The sequence below is a fragment of the Rana temporaria genome, chromosome 5 (assembly GCF_905171775.1).
Source record: "Rana temporaria chromosome 5, aRanTem1.1, whole genome shotgun sequence".
In the NCBI taxonomy this organism is placed as follows: Eukaryota; Metazoa; Chordata; class Amphibia; order Anura; family Ranidae; genus Rana; species Rana temporaria.
Genome location: NC_053493.1, coordinates 303,889,779 through 303,903,786, shown reverse-complemented (window position 1 = coordinate 303,903,786; position 14,008 = coordinate 303,889,779).

Sequence of the window (14,008 nt, the reverse complement as noted above, 5' to 3'; positions counted from 1 at the left end):
CGAAAATGACATCTTAAATTAAAGTGAGAAGCGGAGGGGACCTCTAGTAATTTGGGGGGCCCTAAGCGGCTTGCATAGTGAGCCTATAGGGTGGATCGACCCTGTCCATCGGAGTAAAAGAGAACATGTTCTCTATCTAAATTCCGATTGTGTGTACGGGGCATAAGCCTATTCCAATACAGACTTTCAGAAGGCTGGTTCAGTAACTTCCCAAGAAAGCTCAGAAACTTCACAGCTCAGTTCATTTACTTGACCTATCAGAGCTCTCTGCAATCTAGTACAGGCAGATTTCACAGGACACTTCACGTGTGTTGCATGTGGACCTATTCAAATCAGGGCTATGAGACAATTAGACTTGGTACCATCCACAGGCAGCTTAACTCTTCAAAAAGAAAAAGTGGAATCTAGCACAATTGTACTTCAGCCAGTTTTACTACAGAGGATGTTTTTCATTCTTTTTTTTAAGTGTAAGAAGACAACACCTTTCTTAAGCCCTGCCTCTGCCAAAAACCTAACACTGGCTGAGAGAAAATGGAAGGCAGAGGAAGATACTAAAATCACATAATAAACACATAATAAACAAGTTGCAGTAGCTCAAAACTACCATTGGATGTCAGCATACTACAGAAAAAATGATAACCGCATGCAGTATACAGTACAGGATGTAAAAATACATGAAAGTGAGGCAGAACATTCTGATACCAGTATGTGAGGAAAAGCAAACAACCTAGAGTGGGAGTGCCTCTCCTGCACTGCAACCAAATAAGCAGTGGAGTAGTATTGCCAAAACAATTTTTGCACTATTTTTGTACATTTGCACATTAAAAACTAAAGCATGCTGGGCTGGAAGCATGCTTGAGATCAGAACCATTGCCTGGATCTCCAGTGGTGCTGCACTCTACTTGTAAAGTGCCTCATTCAAAAATGCTCAGGTTTGCTGTTGATTAAAGCACTGCATTTTTGAACACCAGAGATCCAGACTGTTGTTCTCTGTATTCAACAATGGTCTTTATTTCCAGTGTGCTGCCAGCCCAAGAAACTTTGCCAGAGGAGAGGTGGATATGTACTTACAACCATACCAGCATATGTGATCGTCACGGAGATGCCTGGTTTCCTTGGTATTTTGGATTTATCCCCTCTGTCTTGAATAGATATTGGAATTCACATCGTTCAGAGTATATTGCTTTACCTTCGGATATTTATTTCCCTCTCTTAGATATTTATGTTGACTTCTGCCTAGGTCCAGACTATACGCTATGGTCAGGTAGGCAAAACATCTGAGACAGATCCTGTATTCCTCTCTTCTGTTGTTTTGATGATTTATGAGAGTGAGAAACTCTATATATAACACACTTGCAATATATGTATGGTCCTGAAGAAGCGGGGGGTAATGCGTAGGCCAGTTACAAGTGCATGTATACATCAGATTTACTTATTTTTGTATTTATTGCAAAGTTTCTTTATGCATATCTATGTTTTTAATATTGTGTTTATGATAATGTGTAATACAATTTATATAGGTTTTTATTCAGATGTTTGTGAACTTTAGATTGGAGTTTATGACATGCCCTCTACCTTATAACTTTCTGAATTTTAGAAAAGACTGCAGTTAATTAGTATGTTAAAAACATAAAAAAATAAAATAAAAAAATGAACAGATTCTTTATCCTTTATGCAGCATGACTGTAGTAGATTAATTAAATGGTTCAATTGTGCTGATAGTCATTTATGACCTGCAGTAACACAATGCCATACTCTTAGTACTCAAATATCAGTTCTGGATGAACTTAGGCTATCAGAGCCAGTACCACCACTTGAATGTTTTTTGACGATGTGAGCTAGAAAACTACACTATGGATGGACTTTAATAATAAATACCTCTTTTTCATAGAATAAATTACTGTAACAGTTCATTCTAATTAAAGTGGCCACATGTGGGTCTTTGAATCTGACATTTTTAATTTTCTAGTCAAATTTATTAAAGTTGAATCATGTATGCGTTTTTAGTTATCACTTTTGAGCCTTTTTTTTACAGGCTAAATAGAAAAGAGCAGAAATCAAGAAGGCTGGAAATGTTCTGATCATTTTTAGTGAGGTGTTAAAGTACATGTATTTAATCAACATTCAATGTCTTCTTTGATTTCTTCTACCCAAAATCTTTTATTCATTTTTTTTATACAAAACAGTACAATTAATACAACATAAAATCAATATACAGACTAACATATATGGTCTCCTAATGTACCCTTTCCAATGAAAATTGAAAATATATTAAAGGCTCTATCTTCTTCTACCGATATTATGTACTACTCCTGGATTTCTCCATTCTTCCGCCCCAGTGCCTATCCCTCCATTTCTACTCTTCAGGGGAGATACCCAGGGATAGGACCCCACTACCTATACCTACAGTAAGTGGAGGGGGGGAGGACGTATATAAAAAAAAAAAAAAAAAAAAAAAAAAAGAGAGATACGAGAGCGAGAGAAAGAGAGGGTAGGAGGGAGATATGGAAAGAGAAAGAGAGAATCTTCTTTGATTTCTGAACTGTAAATTAAATTTATAAAAAATGCAAAAAAAGAAGGAATCCCAAGCCTGGATTTTGATTTAAGTTTAATTAATCATTAACCAGGGCTTATATTTAACTAGAAAATGCATTTCCTGCAGAAAATGCGTGGGAATGCTGAACTGCTAAGCCCACACCAAAGCCATTCACCATAACCACTACACTATCTTTAGGACATACAAGCAGTGTTCCTTCAGTACTTATAAAGCCTATTTTTGATCATTAAAGGGGTTGTAAAGGTAAAACAATGTTTCCCTAAATAGCTTCCTTTACCTTAGTGCAATCCTCTTTCACTTACCTCATCCTTTGATTTTGCTTTTAAATGTCCTTATTTCTTCTGAGAAACCCTCACTTCCTGTTCTTCTGTCTGTAACTACACACAGTAATGTGAGGCTTTCTCCCTGGTGTGGAGAAAGCCTCTTGAGGGGGTGATCAGGATGTCTAATATCACACAGGTAATTTCTCTATCTGCAAAGTAGAGAGTTTCCTGACTTGCCTGGTCACCCCTCCCCCCTGCACTGAGGTAAAATAAGCTATTTAGGGGAAAAAATACCTTTACAAACCCTTTAATCCACACACCAAATGAGTGAGAGAAGCCTTCAAACCTTAATAAATCCACAACAGTACATGCAATCGAAACAGCGACTTCACCGTTAGAAACACAATGCCTTTGTGAACGTATCGGTGTAAAATTTATGTTGATAAACTTAAAATGTGGGCATGTCAGCGATTTAAAAAAGAGGTTCTGTGTGCGTTTTGCTGGAAAATTTATAGATTTTTACATGACATTTAATGGAAGAAAATTTGGAACTCTTGTCATTTAGAAGCTCCAGCAACCAAATGTGTATCACAAAACTGAGCACATTTCCTGAAACCAGACAGAAATACCTACGTTTTGATATATAAATTGTGTATGACAAGTAGATCTTGTGGGCGTGAGAGCAATTTGTTCCCCCTTTATAAAGATAATTTTTTTATTTTTAAAGATCCGTGCTCTAATGATGTCATCATCCACTCTACCCCAGCCCCATAGAAGCACTGTATAATCGATAACATTTTCTGAAAAAATCACTAAACTTAAACTGCTTTTTCACAAAAACTGTAAAAGATATCAAACTGGAAAGTCATAGCCGGATAGCTGAATATGTTGTGAACGTTTTAAAGTTTGTTTGGTGTCTGTTGGTTGAAAGTATGAAGGAGCTGAAACTTTTCGTAGCGGTCAAATGTTTTAAAGATTTTAAGCATGTTCTCATTAACTTCAATGTTAAAAAAAGTGTCTAAAAGTGTAATATTTTAAAAAAGTATAAATTGTACAAAAAAAGTTGAAAAAGTCCCATCATTAGCTGAAAGAGATGCACATTTTAAAAGTTGAATGGTCTCAATAGCTGAAAGTATGCAGAAGTTACGCAGAGCCAAAAAACGTACAGAAATAAAATTAAGAACTAGACAATGCATTTCCTGAGGAAAATGCGAGTGGGAATGCTGAATAGCTGAGCCCGCACAAAAGCCATTCACCATAACCATTACACTATCATTAGGACATACAAGCAGTGTTCCTTCAGTACTTATAAAGCCTAATATCACACAGCTCCTTTCTCTATCTGCAATATAGAGAGTGTCCTGACTTGCCTGGTCGCCCCTCCCCCCTCAAGAGGCTTTCTCCACATGAGGTGGGGGAGGAGGACTGCACTGAGGTAAGGAAAGCTATTTAGGGAATCAAAATACCATTAGAAACGCTTTCATCCACACACAAAATCAGTTATCGAAGCCTTCAAACAAAACTTAATAAATCCACAACCGTACATGCGATCGATACAGCGACTTCACCGTTTGAAACACAAGGCTTTTGTGAACAAATCAGTATAAAATTTATGTTGATAAACTTAAAAATGTGGGCATGTCAGCGATTTAGAAAAGAGCGTCTTTGTGTGTTTTGCAGAAACATTTTAAAGTCTTTTTAACATGAGTGTCAATGAGAGTTTATTTGTCCCTCTTGTCCTTTAGAAGCTCCTGGAACTAAAAATAAAATACGTATCACAAAACTGATAACATTGCCTGAAACCAGACAAACATACCTATGTTTTGATATATAAATTGTGTATGACAAGTAGATCTTGTGGGCGTGAGAGCAATTTGTTCCCCCTTTTTTTAAAGATAATTTTTTTTGTGGATGATCTCCACTCTAAAGGTCACATGACACACTCTAAATCCCTTCCATAGGATTACATTATAACCGATTACATTTTCTGAAAAAATCGCTAAACGTAAATTGCGTTTTCACAAAAACCGTAAAAGATATCAATCTGAAAAGTCATAGCCGGATACCTGAATATTTTGTGACCGCTTTAAAGTTTGTTTGGTGTCTGTAAGTGAAAGTATGAAGGAGCTGAAACTTTTGGCAGGGCATGTGATTTCAAAGGGAAAAAGGATGTTCTCATTGACTTCAATGTTAAAAAGAAGTGTCTAAAAGCTTAATATTTTAAAAAGTATAAATAGTACAAAAAAACTTGAAAAAGTCCCATCGTTAGCTGAACGAGACGAACATTTTAATAGTTGAATGGTCTCAATAGCTGAAAGTATGCAGAAGTTACGCAGAGCCAAAAAACGTACGGAATAATAAAGGAGAAAAATAATAATAAAAAAACGAATATCAATACTGGGAATGCTTATTAAGCATTCCCACTAATAATAAAAAAACGAATATCAATACTGGGAATGCTAAATATAGCATTCCCACTAATAATTTCAGAACAGCAATATGAGAAAATAAAATATATAAACAAATTAAGTTCAGGGGCCTGATTTACTAAGCTATGTGCGCTGCGCTGGTTCATGCATTAATTAGTACTCCGGGTGGAGGCTTAATCAGGCGCATGAACCAGCGTAGCAGCCGGCGCATTGAAACTAATATGTAAAGCCGCGCCGAACTCCCTATAGAAGTCTATGGGAGAAATCAAAAGTGTTCATTTTAAAGGCTAATCTGCAAGTTTTGTCCTAAAAAGTGTTTGGGGACCTCAGTCCTGCCCCAGGGAACATGTATCAATGCTTTTTTTATTTTTTAAAACGGCCGTTTTTTCGGGAGCAGTGAAATTAATAATTCTTAAAGTGAAACAATAAAAGTGAAATATTCCTTTAAATTTCGTACCTAGGGGGGGTGTAATGTCAGCATGTGAAATAGCGCATTTTTCCCGCACTTAGAACTCCCCCTGCACAAAGTGACATTCTGAAGGAAAAAAGTCATTTAAAATTTCACACGCGGCTATAATGAATTGTCGGCTCTGACAATTCTAAAGGGATTCATTCATAAAACAAACAAAAAAATGTGTAGGGGTTCCCCCAAATTAAATTACCAGGCCCTTCAGGTCTGGAATGGATATTAAGGGGAACCCCGCCGTAAAAACCCCAAAAAAAAAAGACGTGCGGTTCCCGGCAAATATCCATTCCAGACCCTTCAGGTCTGGTGTGGATTTTAAGGGGAACTCCACCCCAAATTGAAAAAAAAAATGGCGTGGAGTCCCCCTAAAAATCCACACCAGACCCTTATCCGAGCACGTTGACCTGGCCGGCCGCAGAAAAGAGGGGGGGACAGAGTGCGGCCCCCCCCCCTCTCCTGAACCGCACCAGGCCACATGCCCTCAACATGGGGAGGATGTCCCCATGTTGATGGGGACAAGGGTCTCATCCCCACAACCCTTGCCCGGTGGTTGTGGGGGTATGCGGGCGGGAGGTTTATCAGAATCTGGAAGACCCCTTTAACAAAGGGGACCCCCAGATCCTGACCCCCCCCCTGTGTGAAATGGTAATGGGGTACATTGTACCTCTACCATTTCACCCCAAAAAAAATGTCAAAGTGATAAAAATGACAGTAGCCGGTTTTTGACAAATCTTTTAATAAAATCTTCTTTTCTTCTTTCCTTCGGGGTTCTTCCGCTGCTTCTTTCTTCTCGTCCACATCTTGCCCGACGTCTTCTTCTATCTTCTCCGTCCGTCCTTCCGCCTTCTGGTCCCGCATCTTGCCCGTTGTCTTCTCCGTCCGCCTCCTCGTCCGCATCTTGGGTCTTCTGCGGTCTTCTTCTCGGTCCGCCGCCTTCTCGTCCCCTGCGTTTGAATTGTAATTGGCCGCCGTTTTCCCGCTCCTGGGACCCGCCCCCCTCTGACGCCACAAGTAAACTCCTTAGAAGGTCATGTGCGTCAGAGGGGGGCGGGGTCGCAGAGCGTCACACAGCGGGGGAATTCAATTTCAATCGCGCCGCCCGGAGAAGAAGTTCACGCCGTGTCACACTCATGTGACCCCGCCCCCCTCTGACGCCACAAGTAAACTCCTTAGAAGGTCATGTGCGTCAGAGGGGGGCGGGGTCACATGAGTGTGACACGGCGGGAACTTCTTCTCCGGGCGGCGCGATTGAAATTGAATTCCCCCGCTGTGTGACGCTCTGCGACCCCGCCCCCCTCTGACGCACATGACCTTCTAAGGAGTTTACTTGTGGCGTCAGAGGGGGGCGGGTCCCAGGAGCGGGAAAACGGCGGCCAATTACAATTCAAACGCAGGGGACGAGAAGGCGGCGGACCGAGAAGAAGACCGCAGAAGACCCAAGATGCGGACGAGGAGGCGGACGGAGAAGACAACGGGCAAGATGCGGGACCAGAAGGCGGAAGGACGGACGGAGAAGATAGAAGAAGACGTCGGGCAAGATGTGGACGAGAAGAAAGAAGCAGCGGAAGAACCCCGAAGGAAAGAAGAAAAGAAGATTTTATTAAAAGATTTGTCAAAAACCGGCTACTGTCATTTTTATCACTTTGACATTTTTTTTGGGGTGAAATGGTAGAGGTACAATGTACCCCATTACCATTTCACACAGGGGGGGGGTCAGGATCTGGGGGTCCCCTTTGTTAAAGGGGTCTTCCAGATTCTGATAAACCTCCCGCCCGCATACCCCCACAACCACCGGGCAAGGGTTGTGGGGATGAGACCCTTGTCCCCATCAACATGGGGACATCCTCCCCATGTTGAGGGCATGTGGCCTGGTGCGGTTCAGGAGAGGGGGGGGGGCCGCACTCTGTCCCCCCCTCTTTTCTGCGGCCGGCCAGGTCAACGTGCTCGGATAAGGGTCTGGTGTGGATTTTTAGGGGGACTCCACGCCATTTTTTTTTTCAATTTGGGGTGGAGTTCCCCTTAAAATCCACACCAGACCTGAAGGGTCTGGAATGGATATTTGCCGGGAACCGCACGTCTTTTTTTTTGGGGGTTTTTACGGCGGGGTTCCCCTTAATATCCATTCCAGACCTGAAGGGCCTGGTAATTAAATTTGGAGGGACCCCCTTTTTTTTTTTTTTTTTTTAATGAGCAATGACTCTATTCTTTATAGCCATGAGTACTTTAACCACTTGCCCACCGGGTTAATTCTGGCACTTCTCTCCTTCATGTGAAAATCACAATTTTTTGGCTAGAAAATTAATCAGAACCCCCAAACATTATATATTTTTTTTTAGCAGACATCCTAGGGAATAAAATGGCAGTCATTGCAATACTTTTTGTCACACCGTATTTGCGCAGCGGTCTTACAAGCGCACTTTTTTTGGATAAAAATCACTTTTTTGAATTAAAAAATAAGACAACAATACATTTTGCCCAATTTTTTTCTATATTGTGAAAGATAATGTTACGCCGAGTAAAATGATACCCAACATGTCACGCTTAAAAATTGCGCCCGCTCGTGGCATGGCGTCAAACTTTTACCCTTTAAAAAACTCGATAGGCGACGTTTAAAAAATTCTACAGGTTGCATTTTTTGAGTTGCAGAGTAGGTCTAGGGCTAGAATTATTGCTCTCACTCTAACGATCGCGGCGATACCTCACTTGTGTGGTTTGAATACTGTTTTCATATGCGGGCGCTACTCGCGTATGCGTTTGCTTCTGTGCGCGAGCTCGTCGCGACGGGGCGCTTTAAAAATTTTTTTTGGGGTTTTCTTATTTATTTTTATTTAGTTTTATAATGTTTTACACTGAAATAAAAAAATAAAAAAAAAATGATCAGTTTTCTTCCTATTACAAGGAATGTAAACATCCCTTGTAATAGGACTAGTGTGTGACAGGTCCTCTTTATGGAGAGAGGCGGGGTCAATAAGGCTGGAAAGCATGGTATTGCAAAAAAAAAAAAAAGATCTCATGCTTTCAGCTGCAATCATGTTCGTTCACCACAGTGGTGTAGTGTATAGCACTTTGACCTAGCAGCAAAAGAGTCGTTGGTTCGAATCCCGCCCGTGACAGCATCTGCATGGAGTTTGCATGTTCTCCCTGTGCCTGCGTGGGTTTCCTCCCACAATATAAAAACACGCTGTAAATCGGTTCCGGTCTAAATAAGCCCTAATATGCAGTAGTATATTAAGGTTTGGTTCTGCCCAAGGCCTGACTACATATCTGCACCTCCTAATAGAAAAATGACCCACCCCTTCCTGTCAAGGTCACACCCTGTTTTTGTATAACCCCGCCCAGTAATTTTCAGGGGACCCACACACTAGTTCTGGGGGGGCACTGGATTCCCTTAACCACTTCCATACCAGGCACTTACGCACCTTCCCGCCCAAGCCAATTTTCAGCTTTCAACACTGTCGCACTTTGAATGGCAATTGCGCGGTCATACAACACTGTACCCAAACAAAATTGGCGTCCTTTTTTCCCCACAAATAGAGCTTTCTTTTGTTGTTATTTGATCACCTCTGCGTTTTTTTTTTTGCGCAACAACTAAAAAAAGACTGCAAATTTTGAAACAAAAAAACCTTTTTCTTTTTTTAGGTTAATTTTTTTGTAAATAAGTTTTTCTCTTTCAATTACGGGCACTGATATGGCGGCACTGATGGGCCCCGATGAGATGGCACTGATGGACATCGATGAGGTAGTACTGACGGCACAGATGAGGTGGCATTGATTGGCGGCGCTGCTATGCGGCACTGATGGGCACTCATAGGCGGCACTGATGGGCACTCATGGGCGGCACAGATGGGCGGCACTTATGGGTGGCACTGATGGATACTTATGGGCGGCACTTATGGGTGGCACTGATGGATACTTATGGGTGGCACAGGTGGGCACTGTGCATGGATGGGCACTGTGGGGTGGCACTGATTTTCCCAGTCAGTGCCCATTTGTGGGCACTGATTGGCATCTTTTTTCTTATTTTTTAATGCTTTTTGTTTTTTTGTTCTATATTTTTTTTGTTTTTGCACACCCTGGTGGTCCAGGGTGGGCATCCCTGGTAGTCCAGTGTGGTGATCCGAGGGGGGGCTGCGCTGATAAACAATCAGCGCGAACGCCCCCTGTCAGGAGAGCCGCCGATCGGCTCTCCTATACTCGCGTCTGTAAGACGCGAGTGAGGAAGAGCCATCGATGGCTCTTCCTGTTTACATCGTGATCAGCCGTGATTGGACACGGCTGATCACGTGGTAAAGAGTCTCCGTCTCCGTGAGAGACTCTTTACCGAGATCGGAGATGCAGGGTGTCAGACTGACACCCCGCATCACCGATCGCCGCGCTGCGTGCCCCCACAGGCGCGTGCGGCATGAAATCCTGCAGGACGTCCTGTCAGGATTGTGTAACCACTTCCCGGACGTAAATCGGCCATAGGCTGGGCGGGAAGTGGTTAATTTGCATAGTTTTTCTCTCACTTCCTGTTTGGCTATGGGGCAGGAAGTGAAGGCAAATCTCCCCAATTGGACACAGATAATACAAAATAAACTGACAGGGCCTATAACCCTCCCTCACTCTATCCAAAATGAAAGAAAATAAAACTTGTTGATTATAGTTCTTGTCAGGGGCGGACTGACCATTGAGTCACTCGGGCACTGCCCGAGGGCCCCATGCCACTAGGGGGCCCCATCCGGGTTGCCAGGCTCAGTAAAACCAGGGACAGTATGTAAAAATCTGTGTTTTTTTTAGATCTGTCCCTGATATGTCCGAAAATGACATGCTTTTAATGTGAATATCCCAAGATTTTAGCTGCCCGCCTCTGCACTACCTCCTGGCGTGGTGGTCATCTGTAAGCCCAGGGGCCCCATAATCTTCTATTGCCCAGGGGCCCCATGAGTTGTCAGTCCGCCCCTGGTTCTAGTTTAAGCACAAATTTCATAGAGTTTTATTGAGAGCCCTAAGAAAATATAACCATGCCAATAGGCCAGGATAGAGCGTTGCTAATATGTAGGAATGTGTGTGTTAGAGCACCCCACCCAATGTTAACTAAAAAATTATTAATTTGCAAATAAGTATTATCTGCTCATTTTTTTGGGGATGTCTGCACCCCTGATAGTGACAACATTTGTGAGGTGTCTTCACCCTTTCTAATTCATTCACTTCCTGTCACATAGCCAAACAGGAAGTGAGGGTAAAACCTTACTAATATATTTTCTTGGGGACACAGAGATCAATCTAAATAGTTTCCCATTATGTAAATTGCACTCTAGCATTTTGCTGTGTACACCCCAAATTATTAGGGATCTTGGACTTTGGGGTCCATTTACTAAAGGCAAATCCACTCCTACAAGTGCAAAGCAAGGAAGAAAACAAAACAACTTTGCTTCTACAGGATTGGATGTTAAAACCATCAGTGCTTCCTCTCTGATTTTCAGCAACTATGCTTGTACTGCAGAGTGGCTTTGCCTTTACTAAACCCCAAACTAAATAATCATTTGGGGCAGGGATCCTCAAACTACGGCCCTCCAGCTGTTGTAGAACTACACATCCCATGAGGCCTTGTAATGCACTGACATTCACAGACATGACTAGGCATGATGGGAATTGTAGTTCCTGAACAACTGGAGGGCCGTAGTTTGAAGACCCATGATTTGGGGTGTACACAGCAGTGCTGGAGTGCAATTTGCTTAATGGGGACACTAGTTAGATTGACCGGTGTCCCCAAGAAATGACACTGGTAGGGTTTTAACCTCACTTCCTGTTCAGCTGTGTGACAGGAAGTGAAGCCAATTTTAGGAAAAGGGACACAAAGCTCAACACAAAAATAAAAAACACAAAGCAGGGGTTCTAACACTCACTTGGCTTCCCTCAAACACCCACAATTTGAATAGGATTGCCTTGCGCTAGATTTAAGCACAGTGCTGTAAATCAGCACGTCAAGCCTGTCCACCAATAGCAAACCCCCCCCCCCCACAGGCCATGTTTGCAGGTTTTCCTTCATCTTGCACATGTGCTTTAAAATAGTCTGGACAGCAATTCTTGATAAGAGAAATCCCCAAAACATGTCCTGTCGGGGGTACTTGAGGGCTGAGGACCACTGCAGAATAAATAAAATACTTACCAGTTTTTGTCTTTAAAGTCAGGGAGAATAAACATGGCAAACATTTCATGATTACACACCAGGAAAGAAGCTTAGACAAAAATCACACATAATTTGTTAGGCCCTAACCTAGTTCAGCTGCAGCTGTCAACATATGTAGCATGAAAAAGTAACAAAAGACAAACTTAACAATTTTAAAGTAATTTTTATTGGTCAACAAAACAAGGAAAGCAAAAAAAGACAAACAAACAAAAATACATTTCAAAATTCTAATTAACCATAGCTTTACACATTTTTCAGAAAATAAGGCCACATAGACAAATACATCAAAGTGAACATCATTTAAAAATAAACCAAAACCATTGGCAAAATAAAACAAAACCCATGCAACAAACCACATTTGTGTTTAGCAACAGCATTTCTGCCAGCCTGCCCCTTCTGAGGGCAGCTGAGGACTGATCGATCCAAGCTTTTTATAACAGTGCTAGTAATGAAGCAATTGAAATCACATGACCAAATTGCAGTCTCTAGTTTGGGTGAGCTTGTAATTGGGCACACCTGCAATTAACCCAAACCACGCTCTATGAGCATCCAATGAGTGTTTTTCACCTTTTAAAAAGAAAGGATATTTTTTTTCTAAGTGTTTGAGCATGCTCAGTTCATCACACATGTAGGAACCAAGCTGCAATGGAATGAGAGCTTTTTTTTTTTGGTTTCCCCTGATCTGATGCTTTCCAGCCTGAAGGGGAGGTGTTAAAGACAGAAGTAAACACGCACATTTAATAATCTATTTGTGTGAAAAAAAAGGTTGCCAATTTTGTTTGGGAGCCACGTCGCACGACTGCGCAATTGTCAGTTAAAGCGACGCCGCGCCGAATCACAAAAACTTGCCCGGTCATTGACCAGAAATATGGTCCGGGCTCAAGTGGTTAAAAATTAACAAAACACAAAAGTGAGCCCAATTTTTGGGGATAATGTGAAAGATGATGTTACACTGAGTAAATAGATACCTTACATGTCACGCTTTACTATTGGAAACACTCCTGCAATGGGGCCAAAATGAATTCCGTGAATATCCCCATAGGTGACCTTTTTCTTTTTTTTCCAGGTTACCAGTTTATAGTTACAAAGAAGGTCTAGTGGTAAAAGTATTGCTCTCGCTCTAACGCACGCGTCAATACCTCACATGTGTGGTTTGAACGATGTTTATATATGTGGGCGGGACTTGCGTAAGTCCCGCCCACATATGTAAAAATTATTTTTACTTTTTGCTATAATAAATATCCCCAAAAATATATATTCAAAAAACTAAAAAAACCCTCAGTTTAGGCCGATACGTATTCTACATCTTTTTGGTTCCAAAAAATCGCAAATAGCGTTTAGTGTTTGGTTTTTGCAAAAGTTATAGCGTCTACAAATTTTTTTTTGTTGTTGTTTTAACTAGTTATTGGGGCGATCAGCGATTTTTATCGGTACTGCGACATTATGGCGGACACATCGAACAGTTTTTTGGAACCATTGGCATTTTTCTAGCGATCAGTGCTGTAAAAAATGCATTGCTTACTCAAAAAATGCCACTGGCAGGGAAGGGGTTAACACTAGGTGCGAGGGAGGGGTTAAATATGTTCCCTGGGTGTGTTCTAACTGTAGGGGGGGGGGACTGACATGTGTAAATGACAGATCGCTGTTCATGAAGGGGAACTCCAGACCCCCGGAAAAAAAATAAGGTGGGTTCCCTCCAGGTGCATACCAGGCTCTTAGGCTTGGTCTGGAACATAAGGGGTTAAACCCGCGCAAAAAAAATAGCGTGGGGTCCCCCCCAAGATCCAAACCAAGCCATTATCCCAGGCACGCAGTCTGGTCAGACAGGAATGGGGGTGGGGACGAGCGAGCGCCCCCCTCCCTCCTGAGCCATACCAGACCACATGCCCTCAACATGGGGGAGTGTGTGCTGTGGGGGAGGGGGGCACTGCCCCCCCAACCCAAAGCACTCTTGTCCCCATGTCGATAGGGACAAGAGCCTCTTCCCGACAACCCTGGCCGTTGGTTGTCGGGGTATGCGGGCGGAGGGCTTATCAGAATCTGAGAGACCCCTTTAATAAAGGGGTCCCCAGATTCCGGCCCCCCACCCTATGTGAATGAGTATGGGGGTACATTGTACCC